The following is a 26,432-nucleotide window of genomic DNA, read 5'->3' on the forward strand; positions in this document are numbered from 1 at the left end:
TCAAGTGTCCTCGCTATCCCCTAATATTGCAACCCTCATGTAATGTTTTTCTCGAACATGGCTCTTAAAAAGCGAGAGACAATTATTTTGTTGCACCTTCTCTCTGGGCAATACAGTTTTATCATGCGTTTTTGCTATTGTAGTTAGAAGTCTTGAGCCTTTTGGTAGTGAGTTGTTCTGATAGAGAATGCAGAGAATGCCATTGTATCTTGTTTTAGTGGTTTTTACTTTTCATATCTTGGTTTAATTAACCAACTCTTAATTTTACTTTGAATATTAGTCTTTCTCCCTTTGAGATAATTAATTTTGGAATGTAGTTTCCAAATGATAGTTTTGGAAGAGCTACATTGAGGGTATCCAGATATTCTGCCTCTTCTCAAAAGGTTGCCTGCTAATTTGAGAATCTATAAGCATACAAATTCAGCAAACAATTACTATTATTGTGGTCTAATAGTGATTTTCTGTTTTCTTTATTTCTTCTACATCTGTTAGGGACAATCTTCTATAACAAATAGCTTTATTCTTAATAACTTATTTGCTCATTCTTATTTATATTATCATATATTATATGACTGTTCAAAGAAAATACTTTATATTACAAGATAGTATGAAGACCCTAGGAGGATATTCTTAGTTGTTCATCCTTTGTGCTTTTATTCTCTACATACTTAAATTTCACACACACAATGAATAACTAGCACTTTATTGCCAGTATTGCTTTATGTAGCATACCACTAGAATTTTGTCAACGTGACACAAAATACAGAGGACAACTGAAAAGGAAGATGGGTTTATTTTGGCTTATGGCTTCTGAACTTTCAGACTGTGGTTAGCGGATTCCTCTATCATGAGCTTTGGGTAAGGCAGGCCATCAGAGAAAATCATGACGGTACTGAGACAAGTTGAACCCTTCCAAAGCAAGTGCATAGCAGCTGTCTCGCTCTCACTGGGCCCCACTTTCTACATTTCAAACTCTTCCCAATAATCTAGTCACCATGTGAATCCATCCATATATTAATGTTCATTAACTCTGAACATTTTCATGCATTACACTTTGATTACCTCCATTTCCAATGTTCTGTTCTCTTCGATAACTTCTGGAGAAGGGAGAGGCCATTTGCTTTCTTATACTCCATGGTTCCTGCCTATTTTCTTAGAACACTTAGCATGTTTGAATCATGACTAAGTGAAATCTGCATCATTCTGCAAAGCTGGATTAGACTTAATACAGCAGGCTTAAAACAATCATTCCCAATGTGTTCATTCATTCTCTTGAGAGAGTAGATTTTCTCAGGGAGGGTGGGAACGCTTCATTGAACATGGAGATGTTGCATACCAGGTAGGTCAAGAGACTATTAGCCTCATCATTCATCCATGTTATTTGCTATTCTTCCTTTTCCAAGGCCTCCCAGCTTGGTCTTCTGAATAATTCTCATGTCCTCTCATAGCCAGAACAATAATCATGGCTGTTGTAAATTTCTTGTGACAGCATTCCAATGAGCATCATCGTATCTAAATTTAGTTATGTTGACTTTTAAAAATATATATACCCAGAGTATGATTTTGAATCATTTATCATTTTTGTTAAAGCACATTCATTTTACATAAGGTAGTATGAAATGATATAAATTGTGTTTATTCTTCCCATTTGATATCCATTTCTTTCTTTTGCAAGAACTTATTGTAGAGTTTTGTACTCATATACTAGGGTTTTCTCTGGGATTGAGGTTTGACGTTACCATGGTTACCTTGGATTTGAACCAGTCTTCAAATTTTCATAATAGTTTGTATTTAATAGAGTCTGGGGATTGGAGAGTCTAGGGTCAGGTTTAGTTCTTCACAGTGTCTCTAAACACACGCTTTTTATAAATATATAGTAGTGTACAAATACTTCTCCACTCAGTATTTGCCTCGCCATTGGTCAGGGTTTGCAGTGAGAGTTTCAGGTACATTGTTTTGCTGAGACACAAGTCAGTTCTCCCTTGATTCCTCCAAGACCTGTGCCCGAAGTGTGAGGCTTCTTCAGCAATGGAGTCTAACCTTCGAGTTCTGGAAAGCAACCAAGGTCGTCATCAGTAGCTTTTATTGTTTGGGGAGTTTTTAATACCCCTTTAACCACTCCAGAGGAAGATTTCCATGCTTGACAACATCATTTCTTTTAGGTAAGTCTATGGCTCTTGTGGGAAGTACGCTCCGTCCCAAGCCTGTGACTTCATCTAAGTTGTGTGTATATGTGTGCGTATTATATGTATTGTGACATGCCAGCAAACTGCACCTTTATTTTAGTGCTCCAGAGAACCAGAAACAACAGCAGGAAGGAAAAAACATTAGAATATGCCTAATGTCCTCCCCCGTGGATATCTGTAGCCTTAAGCATCGTGTCACGTTGCGTCACATTCACAGCAGATTTACTTGTCTATGATTAAAGAGGTCTTAGTTTCGTCATGAATATTTCATCTATTTCCAGAAAAATTTATTTTCCTAAAGGTAATATCTTAGGGGAAGTTTTCCAATTCTCTTTCTCCACAACCCAAAATTTCTTTTAACCCAAACTATGAATATGTAGAAGGAAAAATTCTATAGTTCCCTCACAAGGCAAGGGTATAAAAATAGTTCACTAAAATCAAGCAAATTTGGGATAATAAATACTAGCATAACAAACATTCATGTGTGTGCTTACTTATATATCACTGTTCCTATTTTTCTTATTTCTTGATCCTTAGATATAGCTAAATTTAGTGTACCAGGAGCCTAAATAGTTTTTGTAAACTGTTATGGTAGTTGACCTGAGTGTATAAAGTATTTTCTTAAGGTATTTTACTAATGGCTCTGCCTGTATGAATGGGAACACTAGCTATTATGCACTAGAAAAGAATCACAGAAAAATAAAATAGATATATAGTGGCAGTTAAACATTCAAAAGTTTAGCTCAGCATCACAATGTATAGGATGAAAGAGACTAGAAATTATATAATTCGCTATTCTAATTCAACAAAAACATAAAGTAGAAAGTCGCAAGGCACTGGGAAGACAACCATCTATTTAAATGATTGTCCTTATAATTGTTGTTCCTATGTTGAAAGAGCTACTGCTGTAGCTAGGTCCTGATGTATTCCTCCTCTCCAGAACAGGACCCAACAGGCTCTTATTCACAGCCATTGAACGTAATAAACATGAATCCCTGGTCACAGATGGCCCCTGCCCATGCAGGGCTTTCAATGTCTGTATGTGGTTTCCCCTCCTCTTAGATCAGGATTCAGACTGTTTGCTCATTCCTGAGGAGTGAAGACACTGACAGATGAGATGACGCTGGCAGCTTCCTGTCAGCCTGGAGATGAAGGGGTACCCACGGCAGGGATGGGGCTTTGGCAGCTGCTGTCACTCTGCAGTCCAGAGCTTGTGTCCCCTACTACCTGTCTTTCAAAGAAGCCAGTCTCTTGCGTGAAAGGAAGATCTGTAAATCCCCTGTTAGAATACAAAGGTGAGGGGGAGCAGAACACATGATAAATGAGTTTGACTCTTCAATCTGGGCCTGAGCCTGCAGCGAGGCCCTGTTTATTCTGCCCATTCCCCTGTGTGCATCCAAACTGCTTGAGTTTCAACTACAGACTCTTATGTTAGTCAGAACTGCCACACATCTGCTGTAAAACCACTCACAATATATCTTGCAGTGATAGCGCTGGTGTGTAATAGCAGAAAGGATGCCAGACCCGAATCTAAATGATTTTGGTCATAGCCCTAGGCCTGTAGTGGATTACGTCTGTGACCTTGAGCAAATGCTTTCCGTCTAGACCTTAGCTTTGTTTGTTTTCTAATTCCCAAATCAGATAAGCACTTAAGTTCCTTTTAGCCCTGATTCTGTGATTTCTAAACAAGTGATTATAATAATAGCTATAATCTATTGCACATACACTTTGGATCAGACATTAGACTGAGGCTGTCTGCTCTACATGGATAAAAATATTCATTCCACGAAACAGGTCTTCATGAGCAAAGAGCTGCCATGGATTGATTCACAAGAAGGAAAATACATCTCTTCCTGGTCCAATGTGCGGGCAAGTGTCACTGATACCCAAACCCCTTTAATCTGACAGGACAGTGAGGACATCGACACATGTATATGACAGGCACAGCAGAAGACTGGCTTCCAAAGGACGCAGGGTTTAGAGAAATTTTTGGGTTAGAATTTTCCATAGCACTTAAGGTTTTAGCCGAGTAGCTACTGTGGGAACCCCTCCCCTTAAGAAGGATGGGCTAGGCACTTTTCACCTTGGAACTTCAGACACATATTACAATGGCCTTACATTTTTATGTAACCCCCCCAAAAAAATTGTCTCAGTTCAGAATTCTGTTTGACAGAGAAAGTGGCAATTAAAATTAATCACATTGTTATATTTACTTGCATATTTATAATATGTTAGGTAAGAACAATCCTGTAGATTTAAAATTTATTAGAAGTATAAAATGAGACATGAGGGTAAATATTTTAAAATAGTGCTGTAATATTTTCAGTGTTTACTGAAGAAAGATTGGATAACGAAACTTTGACTCATTACTTTTGTATTTGCTTCAAAAAGAGGCCAGAATGGTTAAGAAAGAAACAGTAATACCTGGTGGTAAATCCTGGAGGGGCCTCCATTCTTTGCATCATATTTATTTGGATCTTCGAGTATGTAGTATATACATGACGATCATGCATGCACATTGTGCGGCCTAGGGCACTGGGTGTCTTCTGCAATCCTTTCCCATCTTAGTTTTTGAGACAGGGTTTCTTAGTGAACCAGAAGCCTGCCATCTGGCTAGCCTGGCTGACTAGCAAACTTCGCCGAGCTGCCTATCTCTGATCCCCAATGCTGGGAGGACACATACACATAAGCATCCAATGCAGCTTTACACATGGTTCCAGGGATCCAACTCAAGTCCTCATACCTACAGAACAAGTAATGTACCCATGACCCCTGTACATTGTCTCAATAATGACTCATTTATGTTCTCATGGTTTGTCCAATTGAAAATTTTAAAAAAATTACTCAGGACACTCATTTTTTTTAAGTATGAATGTACTGGGTCTAGACATATGGTGCCTATTGCAATACTAAAAGGCTTCTCATAAGATACGCTGTGAATATTTCTCCCACACTCGTTGATTCAAATGATTAACATGATTTTATTACTTCTAAGTGTAAAATAGTCATCATTAATCTTTGCTAAGAAAAGAAGGCCTGAGTTTTTTAGCCTAGTGTCCAATCTGTAATACATGTAGCTGAGAACTCTGTCATATCCATGTCTCACGTCCTCATGGGATAATCTGGCTTTCCCTGTCTCTCCTGCCTCAGAATCTAGAATCGTCATGGGTCTTTACAAGGTCTGTTCTATCTGCCCAATTTCTCCTGCCAAGAGTCTGTCTTTGTTCTCAAGCCACTACTACCTGTCACCTCTGTTAAAAGCCTTGGCAGACATGCCTGTCTCTAGTCAGTTCTTTCTTACTCTGTTGCTTAAAACTAGAGTGGGGTCACTGCAGCCCAGCCATCATGTGTCCATTAGACTACTTCATGGCCAGAACTATCTTCAAGTTCCCATATTGCCTTTTGCCCCCTAGTGGAGAAGAGATAAGTTGCAGCGTTCTGTCGGGGGTGGGGAGGAAACCACACTCAACATGTTTGTTTTTATCCAGTTTTCTAGATTCCAGAGTCTAGAAGCTGTGTTAAAGATGTTTTTTAGCACTTCAACTATCGTTCAATCATAATAGAAAAAAACCTCACAGGATAGAAACAGAAAAATGGTGATTATTTAAAAAGTATTTTTCTTTGAAAAGTCCTTTACATACTATTATCGGGTATCTGAAAACAAAAACAATAACAACAAAATCAATGTAGCCCTGCAGTGTTGCCATGTGGCCAAAGCAACCTAATCACATGCAGACAGAAAATCTTACATAAACTGGAAGTTTATGTGCATTAAAATAGTGTATCTGGTTGCTAGAGAGATGACAGGGTGGTTAAGGTTACTAGCTACTCTTCGACAGGACGTAGGATCAGTCCTCAGCACATGCACGACATACAGCTACCACATCTGTAACTCCAGTTCCAGAAGATCTGATGCCTTCTTGAGAACCAGTCTCAGATAAATTCGTTTCTGCCGGGGCAGTTGTTAGGAGAGGTGATCTGGGACCCTACATGGTCTTTCTCTCTTACTCTGTGATTTCTCTGTCTTGCCTATGTTCCCACCATTAGTACTAGCTGCCATGAAAACATGACACTATGTGTGCTGTGCTGCAGCGAGACTCCCTCAATGGAACTAAGCAGGCACCAGTGGCCTCTCCTTGGAGTTCTGAAACCATGAGGTGAATAAAACATTTTTCTATGTAAAGTGCTCAAATTTGTGTGCGTTACTCTAACAAACTAATACAAATGGCAAAAGTGTATCATGTTACAGTTAATGGAAAGGAATTTATCTGGAAACCCCAATGGAGCTCCATCCATGTAGATTTAAACAGTTAGAAAGGTCAAAGGTCAAAGTGGATCCTAAGTGCTTCTGAAGAGGTCCCTGGCACTGTATCATTTTCAAATGTCTTACATGTTCAAAGCCAGTTGCCAACCTGTACATAGCATTTCCTGGAGTAAAGTGAATAATCACCTCTCCCTTACAGTTGTGATATTTTCCCTACACCACCATCTCAATTCTGACAGAAAAATTGCCCACCTGAGTCCTGTGCCTGTTGTACCTTTAATTTACCTCATGACCAATCATTATTTTATGACCCAGCACATGCCACAACCAAGAGTCAGATGTTCTCAAAAGTTATTTTTCAATGTTTTTATACTATATTGTTTTTATTTAATTAGACAAATTCAATTGTGTAGATACCCTTAGATTTCCATGTAAATGAACTTTGTTGTATTTTGTGTTTCCTGGTTGTGGTGGTTTGAATAAGCTTGCGCCCTGGAGAGTAGCACTATTAGGAGGTGTGGCCTTGTTGGAGTAAGCGTGGCTTGTTGAAGAAAGTGTATCACTGCATAGGTGAGCTGTGAAGACTCCAGTGCTCAGGCTCTGCCCAGTTCAGATGGGATTTTCCTGCTGCTGCCAGTGGATCAAGATGTAGAACTCTGTCTTTTCCAGCACCATGGACACTGCCGTGCTTCTCACCATGATGACAATGGACTGAATCTCTAAAACTGTAAGGCAGCCCTGATTAAATATTTGCCTTTATAAGAGGTACCTTGGTTATGTTATCTCTTTACAGCAATGGAAACCCAGGCTAAGACACTGGTACTGGTGTTTCTAGGGTTATCCTGACATTGGTAACTAATATAGGGTATGCTTTAGAATCCCTATTTGTAAATTGCCTGGAGAACCATGGAGAGGAATCAAAATAGATATGGAGGGACCAGAAATGGAGAATTCTATAGGTTCCAAAGATGAGATGTATCTGAAAATTTCATGAGAACCTGAATAGAAGAGAACCGAGGAAGAACTCTGCCAATGTCATTCTCAGTGTCACTCCTCCATCACTCCATCCCTGAAATTATTTCCAGACCATCTTTTTGACTCATCTTAAAAACGAAGAGAAAATAGTAAAATACCATTGCCCCTCGACCCTGTATGCTTCTGCTGTGGAACTCATAATATTTTTGATTTTGTTTCTACTGTGCTTGACATCTCAATTCATCTACAAACAAGATTCTCTACTTACTTATTCTTCTATATCCATTTTGTAATCAGTAAAGCCAACCTGTGTGTGGAATCCCAGTATTTGGATTGTAGAGAAAAGAAGGTCAGGAGTTTAGGTCTTCCTTGGCCACATAGCAGTATGAGGCTAGCCGTGGCTACATCTGTCTCTATCTCAAACAAACTAAATAATTAACTAAAAAGAAAGCCTGAGCTTTGACAATAATTTAAACCCTATAATTAATACATACACATTGCATAGAAAACCCTGTCTGTGTGTTTCTTCAGTATTTGCTCTCAAATTATTAAAGTATCCAAACATCTTTTTTGCTTAATTAGTTTAAATCTATCAACAGCACCATATAACCATGGTGCTATTTTGGAAAATCTGATTTTAAAAATGCTCTCTCTGTGATAGAAGTGTATTTTAAAAAATCAGTCACTCTGTAGGCTACAATTAAAATCTGGACAGAATAGCTGTTTAATTTGTCTAATGTGTCTGCCCAGTGGTACACTACTGGCAAACAGTGATTTTTGTCTCCAGAGTTGCTGACAGAGATGTTGTGGGATGTACTGAAGTGGAAATGTCTTCTCAGGCATGAGTCTCCATCTCTGTTTCAGCAATATTAAAATATGAGCTAACCACAGTATCCTTACAGAACCTTCTTGGGGCTCTTCTCATTTTACCAGGGTGAGCTAAGGTGAAGAAATGGTTTTGTTGTACAAAGCCACTCGAGCAAATATATCTAAACCTTAGTGCCATGATCCTCTGAGGAAAAGTATGATGCTTCCACCTCTGTGCACTAGCGCATGCCAAGTTCCCTGAAGAAGCCTGATACATGTGTCAATAGCACCATCTATTTCCTAGGTAGCTAGAAACACATATGAACACATAAGTATAAGAATATATAATGTTTGACTCTTCATTAGTTTCTGATTCTGTAAAAACAAAAAACAAACAAACAACAACAAAAACTCCTTATTAACTATGCATTATGTTCCTATGAATGATTAGGAACCACTGACCTAAGGAGACAGCATGGCACCCAGGGGGGAAAGAAGGCAGCCTGTGGTGCTTAGAGCTCAAAGCAGTCTCTCTGCTGAAGGATGGGAACTAAGGAGTAAGGGACAAGACTGTCTCAGTGTGAAGGTTCAACGAAGAAGCAGGGGGGTAGTGAAAAATGGAATGAGAACTCCACAAAATGGATTAATTTGTTCAAAGCAAATGCTCTTTACAGCTTGAGTACTTTTCACTATAAACATTTCAAAACTATTCAGTCTGCACATTTGAGGTCTTTCAGGGAGACATGATAGAATTATTTACACCAATCGAAAAAAATAAAAATAAACCGTAGTCGCAAAATCAGTGCATGCATGGCTTTAATCTAACATTTCTTAGAGTGCTGCTGTTGACCCTTTCCTCTTATAAATGTATTTCTCATAGACAGATGGAAGGATTGCAGAGAAGCTGGCCTCAGTTTGCTTCCTTGTCTGCGGCTTTGTATCTCAGACCAAGTTGGGATACTGATTAATGTGCAATACAGATGCCAGCTGTGCAATCAACATTCAACACTGGCTGGAGGAATGACTTGTCTGTGCAGGTGACAGTCTCCATTTGCTTGGGTTTGTGTAAGTATCTGCTTCTCCCTAGGAGAAGCATCATCTCTGGGGCATCCCAAGTATATTTATTTCCCAGACTAGAGGTTGGGAGAACAGAAGTCCAGATCTATATTATGAGATTCTTCATAATGTTTCGAAGAAGCAAAGATGTGCAGTGAGGACTTGCCAAGCCATCATAGATGCAAATCATCTTCTTCCACAGCTACTCCAACAGATGGATTTCCAAGTGAGAGAAAGAATTCAGCCACGATATTCATAGCTAATGAACACTTGGTTTTCAAACCTGTGTCTGACACTTAAAAACTTGGTAACTTTATATAAGGTTAATGGTTATCTGAACCTCGCATGCCTGTCTGTTATGTAAGTGTGATAATACCCGTGCAATGCACTGTTGAGATGTTTAAGTATGGTGATCTATGGTAGCTATGTGGCACACAATGGGTTCTAAGGAGTGGTGGTAATCTCATCTCCTTTCTAATTATCTTTTTATACTCAATTGACAACATCAACTTGTCCAAATGATGACAAAAACAACTCCCTTATAATTTCATGACAGATTAGTACTTTAACTATGTATAGATGATGATAATGATTGGTCCCACTTCATAATAAGAACACAGGTTAAATTTTATTTAAACACAGTTTCAGTTATATGCTCAGAGTACATCCAAAAATGGTGTCTTCCATGTTATCCTGCAGACTTCCTTATGATGGTGCTTAACATCAAATGACATTTAAAGAAAACCTGTTTATAAACCTGTTTATTATTCTCACTAACATTATTCTCATGACACATATGAGAGTAAAGGTATATCCATATGTATAATGTTTAATAACATTGTGATTCCAAACTCTAAGTATGAAGCATTGTTCCTGTCCTGTAGAGCATGCAAATATCTGCAAGCTGGACCCGAGTTCCTGATTTACATATGCAGTGCAATTTGTTCAAAGACAGAAGATGGGCAACCTGTCAGGTCTGTCATCTTATCCTCTAGAAGACTGGGCAATTTCCCAAAAATCTAGAGTATGGCACCACCACCCCCTCTTTATGGTGTAGTCAGTTTTAAAAGAGCTACACTTCCAAATAAAACTGAAAATTAGAATCTGGTCAAGAGTGCTAAATAAAACTTCATAAATCATGTACTTGATTTATCTTGATTTATTAAGAGTGTTCAATAAAAAAAGAGAAAACACTCATCCATCACTGGTTACCTATATGATCTTTATTCTGTGGCCTTCTTATCCAAACAAGTGTTCATTGCTTCTATATCTACTCTGATTTATTATCTCTCTGGACCCCAACATTTTTACAGTTGGCTGATTGTTCTTACCTTTATGCTTTTACCTCTTCCCCCATAAATAACAGCAGTAACAATAACAAACTTTCAGTTAAAGATCCTTTATTCATAGGTGCAGAAGGAATCTAAATTGAAGATCTTCATCAGGTCCTTCCCTCCCCTTGGAGTTCTGCATACCCCATAGAAGAGGGAGAGGAAGAATTGGAGAAGACAGAGGGGTCCAGGACACTGGGACAATGCACCTCACAGAATCAACTAAGGGCTAATGGAGCTAACAGAGACTGAAGCAGAAATTATGGAACTTGGAAGGGTCTGTGCTAGACTCTCTGTATGTATGCTGTGGTTGCTAGCATGGTGATTTTGTGGGAATTCAAAGTGTGTGAGTGAGGATATCTCAGACTATTATACTTACACTTGGTACCCTCCTTTTTTCTCTAGAGTTGCTTACCCAGCCATGATAGGAGGGTTTATGTCTAGTCTTATTGCATTTGGTTATGCCATGTTTGATATTCCCGTGACGTTTGTTCTTTTCTGAGGAGAAATGGAAGAGTGGATCTGGGGAAGAGAGGAGGCATGTGTATGGGTATGTATGGGTGGGGGCGTGTGGGAGTAGAGGAATGAAAACTGTGGTCAGGGTATAATGTATGAGAGAAACTTTTTAAAAACAAAATAATCTTTTACACAGTAAGCAGTCTTTTAGAACACACACACACACACACACACACACACACACACCCCTAACACCAAAGCCAGAAACTCATCACCAGTGTACTTGCCTCACTGGAAATGTTGAGGGTTTGAATTATAATAAAAGGGCGCTCAGGAACAGTGAACGCCAAAGAGAACTTGCACTGTACAGGTAAGAATGCTGCCAAATTCACAATACTCTAATGCAATACGGTCATAGTAAAATCAATTCTTTGCTATAGTGTAAAAGTTTAAAAGGCTTAATATTAAAAATAACTGTAGATATGATAAGCAGCTAATGATATACAATTGAAAAATAAACTTTAGTATTGGTAGGGTAAACTATAAGGAAGGATAATGAAGTATAATGTTTTAAATATGCTGTGGTAACTAAGTTAACAGTTTCAAATAGATTGTTTTTAACTAAATGTTATTATATGTAAGACTCCATTACCACAAAGAGAAAACGTATACTCAGTACATAGAAGAAGAAAAGAATCAAATCACACTGTGTAACAAGTCGTTGCATTGCAAAGACAGAGAATAAAAACAGTGAGGAACTATAAATTAGAAAACAGCAAGTGAGCATTTGAAGTTTTGAAATGTCACTGATCACAAAATAAATATATAAAGGGGTTAAATTCTCAAACAGAAGTGTTTTTACTGAACAGCTTTTTCTAAATATTGATCTGTATATTATACACAGAAGACTTGAGTGGACTTTAAGTGTGCATGCATACTGAAGTTAATGTGATAGAAATACCTATCATAGGATAACCAGAAGAGAGCAACTGTAACTATATTTATATCATAGTAAAATAGGCTATTCAAAAACTACTTAAAGAGACTAAAATATGGATCATATAATCAGAATTGGACTTGTTCATCAAGAGGACTTGATAATTCTAATACATAAACAGAACATAATAGCAGAATATATATATATATATATGTATTATATGTATGTATATATTAGCAGAACTTAAAGAAGAAATGGATAGTGATTCAATAATAATAGTGATCTCAACTTCCATGATGTCGAACCCAAAGTATCAGTTAAAGAAAAGTAGACTTGAAAAGCAATCTGAACCATGTAGACAAACATGAAACATGCCACTTATATACTTTTATTTCAAGCATACAGAACATTCTCCATTATAGACTACTAAGTCACAAGAATGATGATAATTTAAGGAGACTGAAATCCTACCAAATATCTTTTTCAAACACAATCATATGAATTCAAGAACACAACAGACAAAAATTCTTAAACACATAGACACAAAAACAATGATCAATGAATGAATCAAAGAAACTCCAAAGGAAGCCATCAAGTATCTTGAGAAAAACTAAAGTAGAAATACAAATCATGGAAACTTACAGGAAGTAGCAAGATCATGTCAGTGAAGAAATTTTACAGCCACATGCAGTGGAGTCTTATGCAGCCATGAGAGTAAAAAATGGTTGTATAAATGGTTTAGGCAAATAGACAGAAATGAATGAAGGATATAATGTTATATGATAGAAACAGGATTCAGAAAGTCAAATATCACACTTTCTCTCATATGACTCACAAAAGGAAGGTAGCTGTGGATAAATTCTTAGAAAGAAAACCTACCAGGATTGAATCATGAAGGACAAAGATCAAAAGAACGGTAGCACATAACGAGTGTCAGTAGGTAAGAAAATGCATTTCAACCCAGAAAACATCAGGACCTGAGGGTCACAGGGAAACAAACATTTACAGAATCCATGTAAATGCTTCCAACTCTGTACAAATGTGAGACACATTTCCAAACTTATTGAATGAGGCTGGCATTACTCTGATGTCTGACACAGATAAGGCCACTAAGAGAAAAGAAAATCGTGGATTACCATCTGATAAGAATACATGCATATCTCCTCAAAAAAATCTCATAAAGCTAAACAACAAAAATAATCAACTGAAATTTACCCCTAACATGGCCCATGGAACTCAAAACTTATTAACAGAAAGACAGCTAGAGAGTGTATGTTCATATCAATAGATAGATCTAGTTTTTATAAATTCAGCATCCTTTTAAGTTAGCAGCCTTCAACAAATTACATAAAACTACATGCTAAAGGCCACACATGAGAAGTTTACACTACACAAGATGAATGAAAAGCTTTGCCTGCAAGATCCTGCAAGACGAAGGAAGACAAATCTCCATATTGTGTGCCACCTCTTACCTTAAGACCTAAGCAGAACATGTAGGTAAGGTAACAAAACAATCGATAATAGAGTTCCTAATTAGGAGGAAGAAACACAATTGTCTTTGCTTGAAGTTGACATATTTTATGCATTAAAAGGCCAAGAGACACTACTAAAAGCAACAGAGCCATCAATAATGTTGCAGCGTACAGAACCAACATACAAAAATCAATTGCCTTTTTATAAGTGGATAAAAACTCATTTGATTAAAAAACAATCACAAAAGCTGTCCCTCTTTAATAGATATAAATAAAATATTTGGGAAGAGATTTAACAAAGGACTGTTTTGTCCCTTGAACTATAAAAGAGAGTGAAGAGATTAAAAAAAGAAAGAAACTCAATAGTAACAAAGTGGAGGAACAAATGTTGAAATGCCAGACTACACCAAATGATATACAGATATAGACAGGTCAAACTTTCAATGACTTTTGTGTGTAGAAGTAGATAATGCCACCTTTTCATTTACTGGAGCCAACTATGACACAGAACAGCTAAAGTAATCCTGGGCAAAACAAATCTAAAGTCATCACATTACCTGGTCAAAGTTTCCTAAATTTGTAGCATTTAAAATGGTTTAGAACTGAAATAGACATATATTAATAGAATGTGTCTGTTTTGTAGGAGTTTGGAAATAACTGATCCCATTCAGATCCCCTGATTTCCAATAAAGATGGCTAGAACATACACTGGGACAAAGGGTAGTCCTATTATAAACTGTGTGAGAAAATGATGTTCATATGCAAAGAAATTGTATCTTTACTTCTTGCCTCAGTAAATAAATTCAAAATTGATTAAAGGCTTAACCTTAAGCCCCCAAACTGTAAAAATTCTCTAATAAATGAAGGAAAGAAAGTTTAATGACATTATTCTGAGAATTATTTTATAGATATGTTCTAAACACAAATACCAAAAGCAAAAATCAACAGAGTGATAAAACTGGAATAACAATAATGTGTAACATTATTACCTTCTAAAAACATGTCTGAATACACATAAAGAAGTATAGAACTCAACCTAAAAGGGCACTACTTATATTTTGTTTTGGGTTTTGTTTTTCTTTTTCTTATAGTATAATGTATTTTATTCACAAACTTCAGAGGTACAGCACAGAACACAGATAATAAAAGCATACTCACATGTAGGAAACTCAGTTAAAGAATAAGAGTGACAGCTCCCTGCTCCCAAACCTTTTGGGAGAGAGAGCTCATTGCCCAGACAGGTGGGCACTCCTGAGATGGCAGAGCAGGAGAGACCACCAATACTGCCCACCCCTGCCCACATCCCTGGCCCAAGAGGAAACTGTACAGGGCCTCTGGGAACTGGGAGATAGGGGCACTCAAGTGGCAGGTCTCCTGCAGTCCAGACACTGCCTGGACCTGAAGGGACCCGAACAACATTTCCCTGCACCCCAATCCCGTGGGAGGGAGAGCTAAACCTTCAGAGGGGCAGACACGCCTGGGAAGCCAGAAGAGACTACATTCTGCCCACATTTCTGACTCCAGAGGAAAACACCTAACGCCATCTGGGACCCTAGTGCATGGGGGGGCCCAGGAAAAGGCGGCACAGGCCCTCCTGGTTGCCGCCCTCACAGAGAGCTCAAAAGCAGCCCCCCAGTAGCAACTTCAGCCACAGAACCACAGGTAAGACCAACTTTTCTGCTCCAAGCGACCTGCCTGGTGGACTTAGGACACATGCCCACAGGAACAGCTGAAGACCAGTAGACAGGAAAGACTACACACCCAAAAGCAGAACACTCTTTTCCCATAACTGGCTGAAAGAAAACAGGAAAACAGGTCTACAGCACTCCTGACACACAGGCCTATAGGATGGTCAAGCCACTGTCAGAAATAGCAGAACAAGGTAACAGCAGAGACAACCTGATGCAACCAAGAGGAACTCAAGCAACAGAAACCAAGACTACATGGTATCATCGGAGCCCAATCCTCCCACCAAAGCAAACACTGAATATCCAAACACACCAGAAAAGCAAGATCTAGATTTAAAATCATATTTGATCATGATGCTGGAGGACTTCAAGAAAGACATGAAGAACTCCCTTAGAGAAATGCAGGAAAACATAAATAAACAAGTAGAAGCCTACAGAGAGGAATCACAAAAATCCCTGAAAGAATTCCAGGAAAACACAATCAAATAGGTGAAGGAATTAAAAATTGAAATAGAAGCAATAAAGAAAGCACAAAGGGAGACAACCCTGGATATAGAAAACCAAAGGAAGAGACAAGGAGCCACAGATACAAGCATCACCAACAGAATACAAGAGATAGAAGAGAGAATCTCAGAAACAGAAGATTCCATAGAAATCATCAACACAACTGTCAAAGATAATGTAAAACAGAAAAAGCTAATGGTCCAAAACATACAGGAAATCCAGGACTCAATGAGAAGATCAAACCTAAGGATAATAGGTATAGAAGAGAGTGAAGACTCCCAGCTCAAAGGACCAGTAAATATCTTCAACAAAATCATAGAAGAAAACTTCCCTAACTTAAAGAAAGAGATGCCCATAAACATACAAGAAGCCTACAGAACTCCAAATAGATTGGACCAGAAAAGAAACTCCTCCTGTCACATAATAGTCAAAACACCAAGTGCACAAAATAAAGAAAGAATATTAAAAGCAGTAAGGGGAAAAGGTCAAGTAACATATAAAGGCAGACCTATCAGAATCACACCAGACTTCTCGCCAGAGACTATGAAAGTCAGAAGATCCTGTACAGATGTCATACAAACCATAAGAGAACACAAATGCCAGCCCAGGTTACTGTATCCAGCAAAGCTCTCAATTAACATAGATGGAGAAACCAAGATATTCCATGACAAAACCAAATTTACACAAAATCTTTCTACAAATCCAGCGCTACAAAGGATAATAAATGGTAAAGCCCAACATGAGGAGGCAAGCTACACCCTAGAAAAAGCAAGAAACTAATCGTCTTGGCAACAAAGCAAAGAGAAGAAAAGCACACAAACATAATCTCACATCCAAATACAAATATAACAGGAAGTAACAATCACTATTCCTTAATATCTCTCAACATCAATGGTCTCAACTCCCCAATAAAAAGACATAGATTAGGGGCTGGAGAGATGGCTCAGTGGTTAAGAGCACTGACTGCTCTTCCTGAGGTCCTGAGTTCAAATCCCAGCAACCACATGGTGGCTCACAACCATCTGTAATGAGATCTGATGCCCTCTTCTGGTGTGTCTGAAGGCAGCTACAGTGTACTCATACAATAAAATAAAATCTTTAAAAAAATAAAAAAAAAGACATAGATTAACAAACTGGATAGGCAATGAATACCCTGCATTCTGCTGCCTACAAGAAACACACCTCAGAGACAAAGACAGACACTACCTCAGAGTGAAAGGCTGGAAAACAACTTTCCAAGCAAATGGTCAGAAGAAGCAAGCTGGAGTAGCCATTCTAATATCAAATAAAATCAATTTTCAATTAAAAGTCATCAAAAAAGATAAGGAAGGACACTTCATATTCATCAAAGGAAAAATCCACCAAGATGAACTCTCAATCCTCATCTTCGGTTGGTTTATATACAAGTGTGCAATTTCTAGGCTTGAAAGTAAAATGATGCTATCTGGTGCTGGATAGAGGAGCCTTATTTTTTATTATGGCAGCTTGCTATTTTTGTAACATGGTGATTTGGTTGAACACAATAAAGTACAGTAGTAACTGATTTCCCCTTCTTCCTGGATGAGTGAGGAGATGATTAAATGTTGATGTCAGCATCCTTGAGTATATTCAGATGAGCTTCTGCTTCTGTTGAAAGGGATGCTGTGTTTGATTGTGGTCCGAAGCTTTGAAGCACTACTTGGCATCTCCTTCCTTGGAGGTCTCACTGTTTAAACATAACAGATTTGATAGCTTGTTGGTAAGGTGAGGTCCAGCTTGTCTCCACTAGGTCATCTTCATGTGAATCCGGTGGTTATACGGTTTTGTTCTAGGGATATTTCATTTTTTTAATAACGGTTTTAGCTGACGTTCATGGAGAGAATGAATCCTTAGAACTGTGCCACTAGTGAAAGGAAATCCTGTCTAGAGTATGTTTCTTTACAAAGCTGTGTCACACCATCCTTTGGGCCCTCTGCTGGAAAAGTAGAATCAAGTCTCAAATAATGCCTTTTAAATTGTATCCTCTAGTATTATAGATGTAGGACAGTACTGTATCATACCTCTGTGGATGTAAAATAGCTTGTACCTGCTTTATGATACGTAGTAGTGACTGGGCTTTATCAGAGCTGTTTTTAATGATGTTGCTCAGAATGTTTTCTTTCCAGATGATGATTGAGAAGCTAATTTAAAAAAAATGGTGCCAGGTACCACAAGAGTAACAGAACTGTGCTGTTTTCTCGGGTTTTGTTTTTTTACTTTTTTTTTTTTTAATGGAGTGTGCTGGATGTCTCTACAGTTTTGTTCAGATGACTGCAGAACCTGGAAAAGCTGTTGCTGCTGTTGATGCATAACACACTGCTATTATTGGTCTTTTATATAAATATAAATATATATATACAGATATATAATTTGAATTTTTTGAAACTTTAGCTGTGCTGTCAACTTTGGAAAAAAGTATCCCCGTTTACTGTGTTGAGTTGGCACTGTACAGAAATTAACAGCCATATTGGTCTAGAAATGTTGAACTTAAGTTTTTTCCATTTGTACAGGGGTAACACACTGTATTAAATATGTAAGGTCTTATCTACGTGGGTTTGATTACAAAAACTAATAAAGTATTCTCTAAATTTAAAAAAATATTATTTTATTTATTCTTTGAATATTTTATATGTTAATAATATAAATTTTAGTCTTCTGGTCAAGCCTTCTCCTACCCTCTAAGTTATCCACTCCTCATCCCCCATTTCTTCTATATTTGGCCTGATATACTCATTTTCTCTATGTTCATTTTACCTATATTTTACTCTCTCTCTCTCTCTCTCTCTCTCTCTCTCTCTCTCTCTCTCTTACTATGTCTGCTCCCAATAGCCCATTTCTGATTACTGGGCTTGCACATGGACTCCTAGCTAAACATGCAAAACAAAAGATTCGGTGCTTGGACCCACATATGAAATAAAAATTAGGCGGTTTCGTTTTTCTGAGTCTGGGTTACCCCACTCATAAAATTTTATAGTTCTACATTTACCTTCAAATTTCATTTTTATAGCTGAGTAATATTTCCATGTGTACCATATTTTTGCTATTAATCTATCAGCTGATAGACATTTCAATTGACTCCATCTCCTAGCTATTGCATATAGAGTAGCAAAAACATGAATGTGTAAATATGTGGATATAAAGTCATTCGTGTATATTACCACAAGTGGGTCATACAATACTACTCTTTTTAGACTTTTTTCTTTTCTTTTATTGGATATTTTCTTTATTTACATTTCAAATGTTATCCTCTTTTCTGGTTTCCCCTCCAGAAAACCCCTATCCCCTCCACCCTTGATTCTACGAGGATGCTCCCCTACCCTCCAACCTACTCCCTCCCTCCCTCCCACCTTCCCACCCTGACATTCCCTACACTGGAGAATCGAGCCTTCACAAGACCAAAGACCTCCCCTCCCATTGATATCCAACAAGGCCATCCCCTGCTACTTATGCTGCTGGAGCCGTGGGTCGCTCCATGTGTACCTTTTGGTTGTTGGTTCAGTCCCTGAGAGCTCTGCGGTGTCCTATTGGCTGACATTGTCCTTCAGTTCCTTCAGTCCTTTCTCCAGCTCCTCCATTTGAGATCCAATTCTCAGTTCTCAGTCCAATGATTGGCTGCAGGCATCCACCTCCGTATTTTTTAGGCTCTGGCAGAGCCTCTTAGGAGACAGCTATATCAGGTTTCTATCAGCATGCACTTCTTGGCATTCACAATAGTGCCTGGGTTTGGTGTCTGCAGATGGTTCCCCAGGTGGGGCGAACTCTGGATGGCCTTTCCTTCAGTCTCAGCTCCACATTTTGTCTCCGTGTTTCCTTCTGTGACTATTTTGCTCCCCCTCCTAAGAAGGACAAAGTGTGAAACATCCACACTTTGGTCTTCCTTCTTCTAGAGTTTCATGTGGTCTGTGAGTTGCATCTTGGGTAATCTAAGCTTTTGGGTTACTATCCACTTATCAGTTATTCTACATGTGTTCCTTGTAATTGGGTTATCACAGTAAGGATGATATTTTCTAGTTCCATCCATTTGCCTAAGAATTTCATGAAGTCATTGTTTTTAATAGCTGAGTAGTACTTCATTGTGTAAATGTACCACATTTTCTGTTGAAGGACATCTGGACTGATTTCTAATTTGACTTCAGTAGTTCACACTAATAGTAGTTAAGGGTTCCCCTTTCCAGTAATAGCAGCTTTTACTGTCATTTGTATTCCTGATTATGGCTATTCTCAGGGGGGTAATTTGGCCTCTTAAAGTGGTTTAAATGTACATTTCTTTAATTGACAAAGATGTCGAGCACTTCTTAAAATGTTAGCTAGTCATTTGTATTTCTTGCTTTGAGAATTTTCTGTTGAGTTCCACTGATCATTTTAAATTGGTTTCGTGTTTTCAGGTTTAGCCTTTGCATTCTTAGTATGTCCTAGACAGGGTGCTGGATTTACAGCTGCCATTTTCTCCCGTTGGCCAGGCCGCCTCTTCAGCCAATTGGCAGGCTCACCTGCTATAACAGAAGCTTTTTAACTTGTTGCCATCACATTTCAATTGCTGGTCTCGCTTCCTGTGCTGCGGGAGTCCGGTTCAGAAAGTCCTTACTTATGTTTAATAGTTGAAGTTTACTCTGTCCTTTATCCTGCAGCGATTTCAGAGAATTGGCCTGTACATGGGAAGTCCCAGGCACATTAGGAGTTCAGTTTTATGTAGAGTAAGAGATAAAAGTCCAGTTTCATTTTTCCATGGGTCTTGCCTGCACATTTTTTTAAGACACTGCCTTTTCTTCCATTTATGTCTGTGGTAACTTTGCTTGTGTGTTTTCTGGCTGCATTGGTAGAAAAGCCACAGTTTTCATTAACCTTGGTTAACTTCATGGAGCAGCCTAGCTCAGATGGCCTCTCTAAAGCTACTTCAGCCTTTGACACTGCTACTGATTATAGAAAGGCCTCATGTGAAGAGATTTGCGTTTTAGTTCAAGACTATCTCCACCCATCCCCTCCAGAGAAAAGTGTCTCCCCTTGGTCACTAATATCCTATTTCTAGAGACATACTGTTTATGCCCAAGGAGGTGAAACCTAGGCTGTATTTTGCATCTGGTTTGGAGGCACAGGGATTCAGTTAAGTTACACTCTACACGCCAAAGAGTAAACTGACAGAAATGATGGTTTTTGATCTCCTCCCTGTTGAACAGTTAAAAGTAGCATCTCCTGCCCCCTCCTTGGATAGCTCTCACTTACTTCCTGACACCCTATTTTAAAAATACCGGGACTCTAAAGTAGTGTTAATTCCAAGACTGCTGCTCTGACTTTCAGAAATTGTCTCTTTGCTCTCTTAAATTATACAACTAAAAGAAGAAAATCTGTGCTAAGAGACACACTGGCGTTTGTGGAGGCAGGAACAGGGTAGTAGAGAAAAGCTTCCTTCCTTCCAAGTTAGGAAGTTGGCCACCACATTTCCTGGGAGCCTACATGAGACAACATTCTCACCTTCATCTCCAGTCTCTGGGATTTGCTGGGGAGAAAGGAGATTTGCCAAAACCTAGACACCTCCTCAGACAGCGCTGTGACTTTTCCTGCCTGGTGGAAATCTACGTCCTTGTCAGCAATTGCAACCTTGGAAGGAAGACTCATGGAGGCAGCCATCTGTCAGGGAAATGGATGCCCCGTGTTTACCCTAAAACTAGCTCTTGTCAGACTTATGGTGAGATGGTTCCCAGCCTGCAATGCTCTGCAGTGTGATCCTGTAGGCTGTACTCAACATTCATGTCACTGACATAAAAGTAAACAGGATTCAACTCTGGAAGTCTGTCCTGGTTCTGCCTTTCTTATCAAGACTGTCTCACTAGCCTGTCAGAGACACAGAGGGATCCTTTGTAAAATGGCTTTCAGAACAAAACTTTGTACTAGGGTTCATTGCTATGCTACAGAGGAAATGACCAACACCTTACTAACTTGGCACTTGTTACATGTTGTTTCCTTCCAGGCATTTTGTTGATACTGATGTTGGTGAGGGCCACAATTAAAATCATTTACAGTCTAGGAGTGAAGGAAGCAGCTGGAAAATATGATCTGTACTGTCCATGTCTCTACACAGTCATACCTGTGACTTCGCCAGTGCCATCGGGACACATAAGGCTAAACTTGGCAATGAGGACAATCCATCATGCCCCACCAGCTCTCTTGCTTCTGCCCCAAAGCACAATCTGTTTGAAAATTCCTCATAGAGGCAGAAGTAGTTCTCATGAGGCTGGAGCACTTGGCAGAGCTCTTGAAATATTAGATCATCCCATTTATCTAAAGAAAATCCCTGAAAGTGTGCTGATTTGGTTGGATGGAGACCAGCAGCATGTCAGTTGTCAGAATGATTTCCTGTAAAACAGTATAGCCTTAAATGCATGAAAGTTTGTGTTAAAGAGTAGACAGTTTGGTGTGGGTGTGTGTGTGTGTGTGTGTATGTGTGTGTGTGTGTGTGTGTGCGTGTATTTGCAATGGTGACAAGGACTTCATCACCTTATTTGTAGTCTTCTTTTGTGCCATAAATGAACTTCTATCCAGTCTTGACAAATACAAAAATCTGCCTTCATATAGCACTGCTTAAACATTTAATTTAATCATTTAATTTTACAAATTATAATTATTTGCTGAATGGAAATGCTATACAGTGGTTTGAATACACTCTGAATATGTGAAGTTCAACAAAGTTTAATCGGCAGGATGTGGCTCATACTCTATTTCACAAGGGATGCTCACATCCCAGGGACTTGATACACAGGGGCATCAAAGTAGGATATCAGGTGACGCTCTGAGTACCCAGTGGTGAGAGGCAGGTATAGCACTCGGATGATGGATGTGGTTATTGCTTTTAAGATATTGACATTTAAAAACTTGAAACTTTCACAGTTGGATATAGGAGAAATACTTTTTGTGGGACCTAAGGGTTTCTTCAGTTTCTTGAGAAAATAAATAACCAGCAGATGTAATCTTTTCAGTTTAAATATCTCAGTTGGTATCAGACAGCCAGCACCTGGGGAAGGCCAAACACCATTGCGCATGTTGGCTCTAAATAGCGCAGATAAATTTAGAATCTCCACTTGCCAAATTGAGGATAATCTCTTTGGCTTGTAAAACTAGTTGTTCGTGTTTTAATCCAATTCAAGAACCGCTAGTGCAGTCTAGTGTAATTGGGTCATTTTGAGGCCTCTCATGATTCCTTTCCATATTATCTCTCTTGATCCCCTCTCTTCTCTCCGGCTTACTGACCAAGTCACTCATATGTTTAACTACTCTGTGCATGTCATTGAATCTATGGGGCTATTAGTAAGTTATCCATCATGTTTGTTTATTAGAGGATCCCTGTGGGTTTGTACATGGGTCTATGAAATTGTACATATGCCAGTGGACTTAGATCTCTATCACCAGATGAATGGATAGTAAAAGTATGGTATGTATGTGTGTGTTACACACACACACACACACACACACACACACTCATACACACATATAAAATGGAAATTTATTTAATTGTAAAGAAAATGAAATTGTAAAATTTGCAGTAAAATGGTTGTGGAAAGTATAATGGTAGTCAATATTGCCCAATTTCAGAAAGATAAAAACCATATGCATTAGCTATCATGCACAGCCATAGCTTGATATGTATATATCTGTATACAAAGGTGCAAAGGTGGACGATCCTAAATAACTGCAAAAAGAGAACAAGAGGGGTGTAAAATAGTGTGGAGAGAAGTAGTGTTTGTGCAGTAGGAAACATGTGATATGAAAATGGCAGTTACAATGTCAGGGAGAAGACACTGTGGGGAATTGAGGGGAAGGAAGATTTAATATAATACATTTTCTAAGTCTCGTAATGTGGGGTTGAAGACTTGGTCCCGTAACACTTGTTACTCTTGCAGAGAACCCCAGGTTTGGTCGCCAGATCCCACCTTGTAGCTCACAGCCTTCAATTATGAGAGATCTGACATCTTCCAATCTCCACCAACACTAGCAAACATGTGGTACACAGACATACATGCAGACAAAGCACTCATCCTCACACAGGATGAAATAATAAAAGAACTTTCCAAATGTTTTAACTAATACTTTGTATACTAATTTGAAAAATAAAATGAAAGAGTGGAACTTTTAGCACAGAGGTGAGTAGCTGTCATAACTTTGTCCTTTGTCTCATTATTCAGAGAGGGTCTACAATTTTCTGCATCATGCAGGGGAGTATCTCCCTTCTCAGAGATTTTGGGATGAGGGATTTCCTTCCCTTTCCTTTCTTGGCAAAGTACACAATGAAAAGAAAACATTTGGGAGCAAAGAACCATCCACAGATTATTTCAGTAATTGTTTTTAAGCTTGTGTGATTACTAGATGTCACAGATATATAAATGTTGGTATCACCACAGGACTGAGAGATAATTTAGTCCTTATTACCTTCACCATAACACAAAACAGGAGTGAAAGAATTGCCACTGAAAGAACTATTGTTCTGGTCCAATTTTTCCAAGTAGGAGGTTGCTCTCTCTACTTTGTCCTGTTCCTTAAGAGATGCTGGTGACACACATATAAGTTGTCCTTGCCTATGTGAAGTCATGTAGAGTATACCTAAACTTCCTAACGGTTTCCAGCAATTTCAAGATGTCTGTTGTTAGCTAGGGTTAAAAGATAAGGACCATTACTTAGAAACTTCCAGTGAGGACCCACTCTAGACAAGCTACAGAAAGGACCAACTTTGGAGCAAGCATTTGATTAACCTTTATTATCAACATTCCATCTTTATAGTCATTGTACATGGCTGCGTTGTTGCAGGAAATCAGGGGAGGCATATATAGTTTGACTGACGTTATTTGTCACTAACTGGTGGGATATGACTAGCAACCATAGTCTTCCCTTCATGGATCATTCATTAAACGCAAAGTAAACTGTTTATGCAAGTGTGCTTCCTGGAAATTTCTTCCATAACCGTGCCTTGGACTGTGTAAATATAAATGAGATAATTTATCTTTTATTATTAAACTGTGAATATCACTCCTTAGATTCAGAAACTACATTGACATTCACTTGGTGTCACAGTGTATAGTTTACTGCAGATATTCAATACATCCTGTCTTAGCAGACCATAGCTATGATGGGACACCATGACCACAGTAACTCTTATAAAAGAAATTGTTTAATTGGGGCTTGCTTACGCCTCAGAGTTTTAGTCCATTATCATCATGGCAGGATGCATGGCAGTGTCCATGCAGTGCAGACATGGTACTAGAGAGAGAGCTGAGAGTTCTATACGTGCATCTACAGGCAACAGGAAGAGAATGAGCACCTGGACCTTGTTCTGACCTCTGAAGCACCAAAGCCCACTCCTAGTGAGAGTCTTCCTCTAAAAGACCACCCCAACTCCAACAAAGCCACATCTCTGAATTCTTCCAAGTAGTGCCACTCCCATATGACCACACATTCAAATATATGAGCCTTTGGGGCCATTCTTACTTGATCCACTACACTTGCTGTTATTGCTTCTTTAAGTTCTGGATGGATTCATTATATCTCTGCTTTTTTTCTCTTCTTTGTTCAGTTTTTTTTTCTTTTTATGGTTTGTTTCTAAATAGTTTCCTATTCCTAACTTAATAATAATTAAACTTACACAGTTATATGACGTTTATAAAGTTTTTTTTATCTTTATTAACTTGAGTATTTCTTATTTACATTTCGATTGTTAGTCCCCTTCCCGGTTTCCGGGCCAACATCTCCCTAACCCCTCACCCTTCCCTTCTATATGGGCTTCCCCTCCACATTCCCCCTCCATTACCACGCTCCCCCCAACAATCACGTTCACTGGGGGTTCAGTCTTGGCAGGACCACGGGCTGTCCCTTCCACCGGTGCTCTTACTAGGCTATTCACTGCCACCTATGAGATTGGAGTCCAGGGTCAGTCCATGTATGGTCTTTGGGTAGTGGCTTAGTCCCTGGAAGCTCTGGTTGGTTGGCATTGTTGTTCATATGGAGTCTCGAGCCCCTTCAAGCTCTTCCAGTTCTTTCTCTGATTCTGTCAACGGGGGTCCTGTTCTCAGTTCAGTGGTTTGCTGCTGGCATTTGCCTCTGTATTTGCTGTATTCTGGCTGTGTCTCTCAGGAGCGATCTACATCCGGCTTCTGTCGGCCTGAACTTCTTTGCTTCATCCATCTTATCTAGATTAGTGGCTGTATATGTATGGGCCACATGTGGGGCAGGCTCTGAATGGGTGTTCCTTCTGCCTCTGTTCTAAACTTTGCCTCCCTATTCCCTGCCAAGGGTATTCTTGTTCCCCTTTTAAAGAAGGAGTGAAGCATTTGCATTTTGGTCATCCTTCTTGAGTTTCATGTGTTCTGTGCATCTAGGGTAATTCAAGCATTTGGGCTAATAGCCACTTATCAATGAGTGCATACCATGTGTGTTTTTTTGTGATTGGGTTACCTCACTCAGGATAATACTTTCCAGTTCCAACCATTTGTCTATGAATTTCATAAAGTCATTGTTTTTGATAGCTGAGTAATATTCCATTGTGTAGATGTACCACATTTTCTGTATCCATTCCTCTGCTGAAGGGCATCTGGGTTCTTTCCAGCTTCTGGCTATTATAAATAAGGCTGCTATGAACATAGTGGAACATGTGTATTTGTTATATGTTGGGGCATCTTGTGGGTATATGCCCAAGAGAGGTATAGCTGGATCGTCAGGCAGTTCAATGTCCAATTTTCTGGGGAACCTCCAGACTGAT

The 26,432-nt window shown here is 38.9% G+C and overlaps 1 long non-coding RNA gene across 1 annotated transcript in view; it reads right to left on the bottom strand.

Moving 5' to 3' along the window:
* Nucleotides 1-686: 686 nt before the first annotated feature.
* Nucleotides 687-26,432, bottom strand: part of LOC102554507 (uncharacterized) — a 158,761-nt gene continuing 133,015 nt past the window's right edge. Inside the window, exon 4 of the long non-coding RNA XR_015685982.1 lies at nt 687-2,049. This is a non-coding gene — a long non-coding RNA (uncharacterized LOC102554507). The remainder of the gene's footprint in view (nt 2,050-26,432) is intronic.

Source organism: Rattus norvegicus, chromosome 4 (genome assembly GCF_021556685.1).
Source record: "Rattus norvegicus strain SHRSP/BbbUtx chromosome 4, alternate assembly SHRSP_T2T, whole genome shotgun sequence".
Lineage (NCBI taxonomy): Eukaryota > Metazoa > Chordata > Mammalia > Rodentia > Muridae > Rattus > Rattus norvegicus.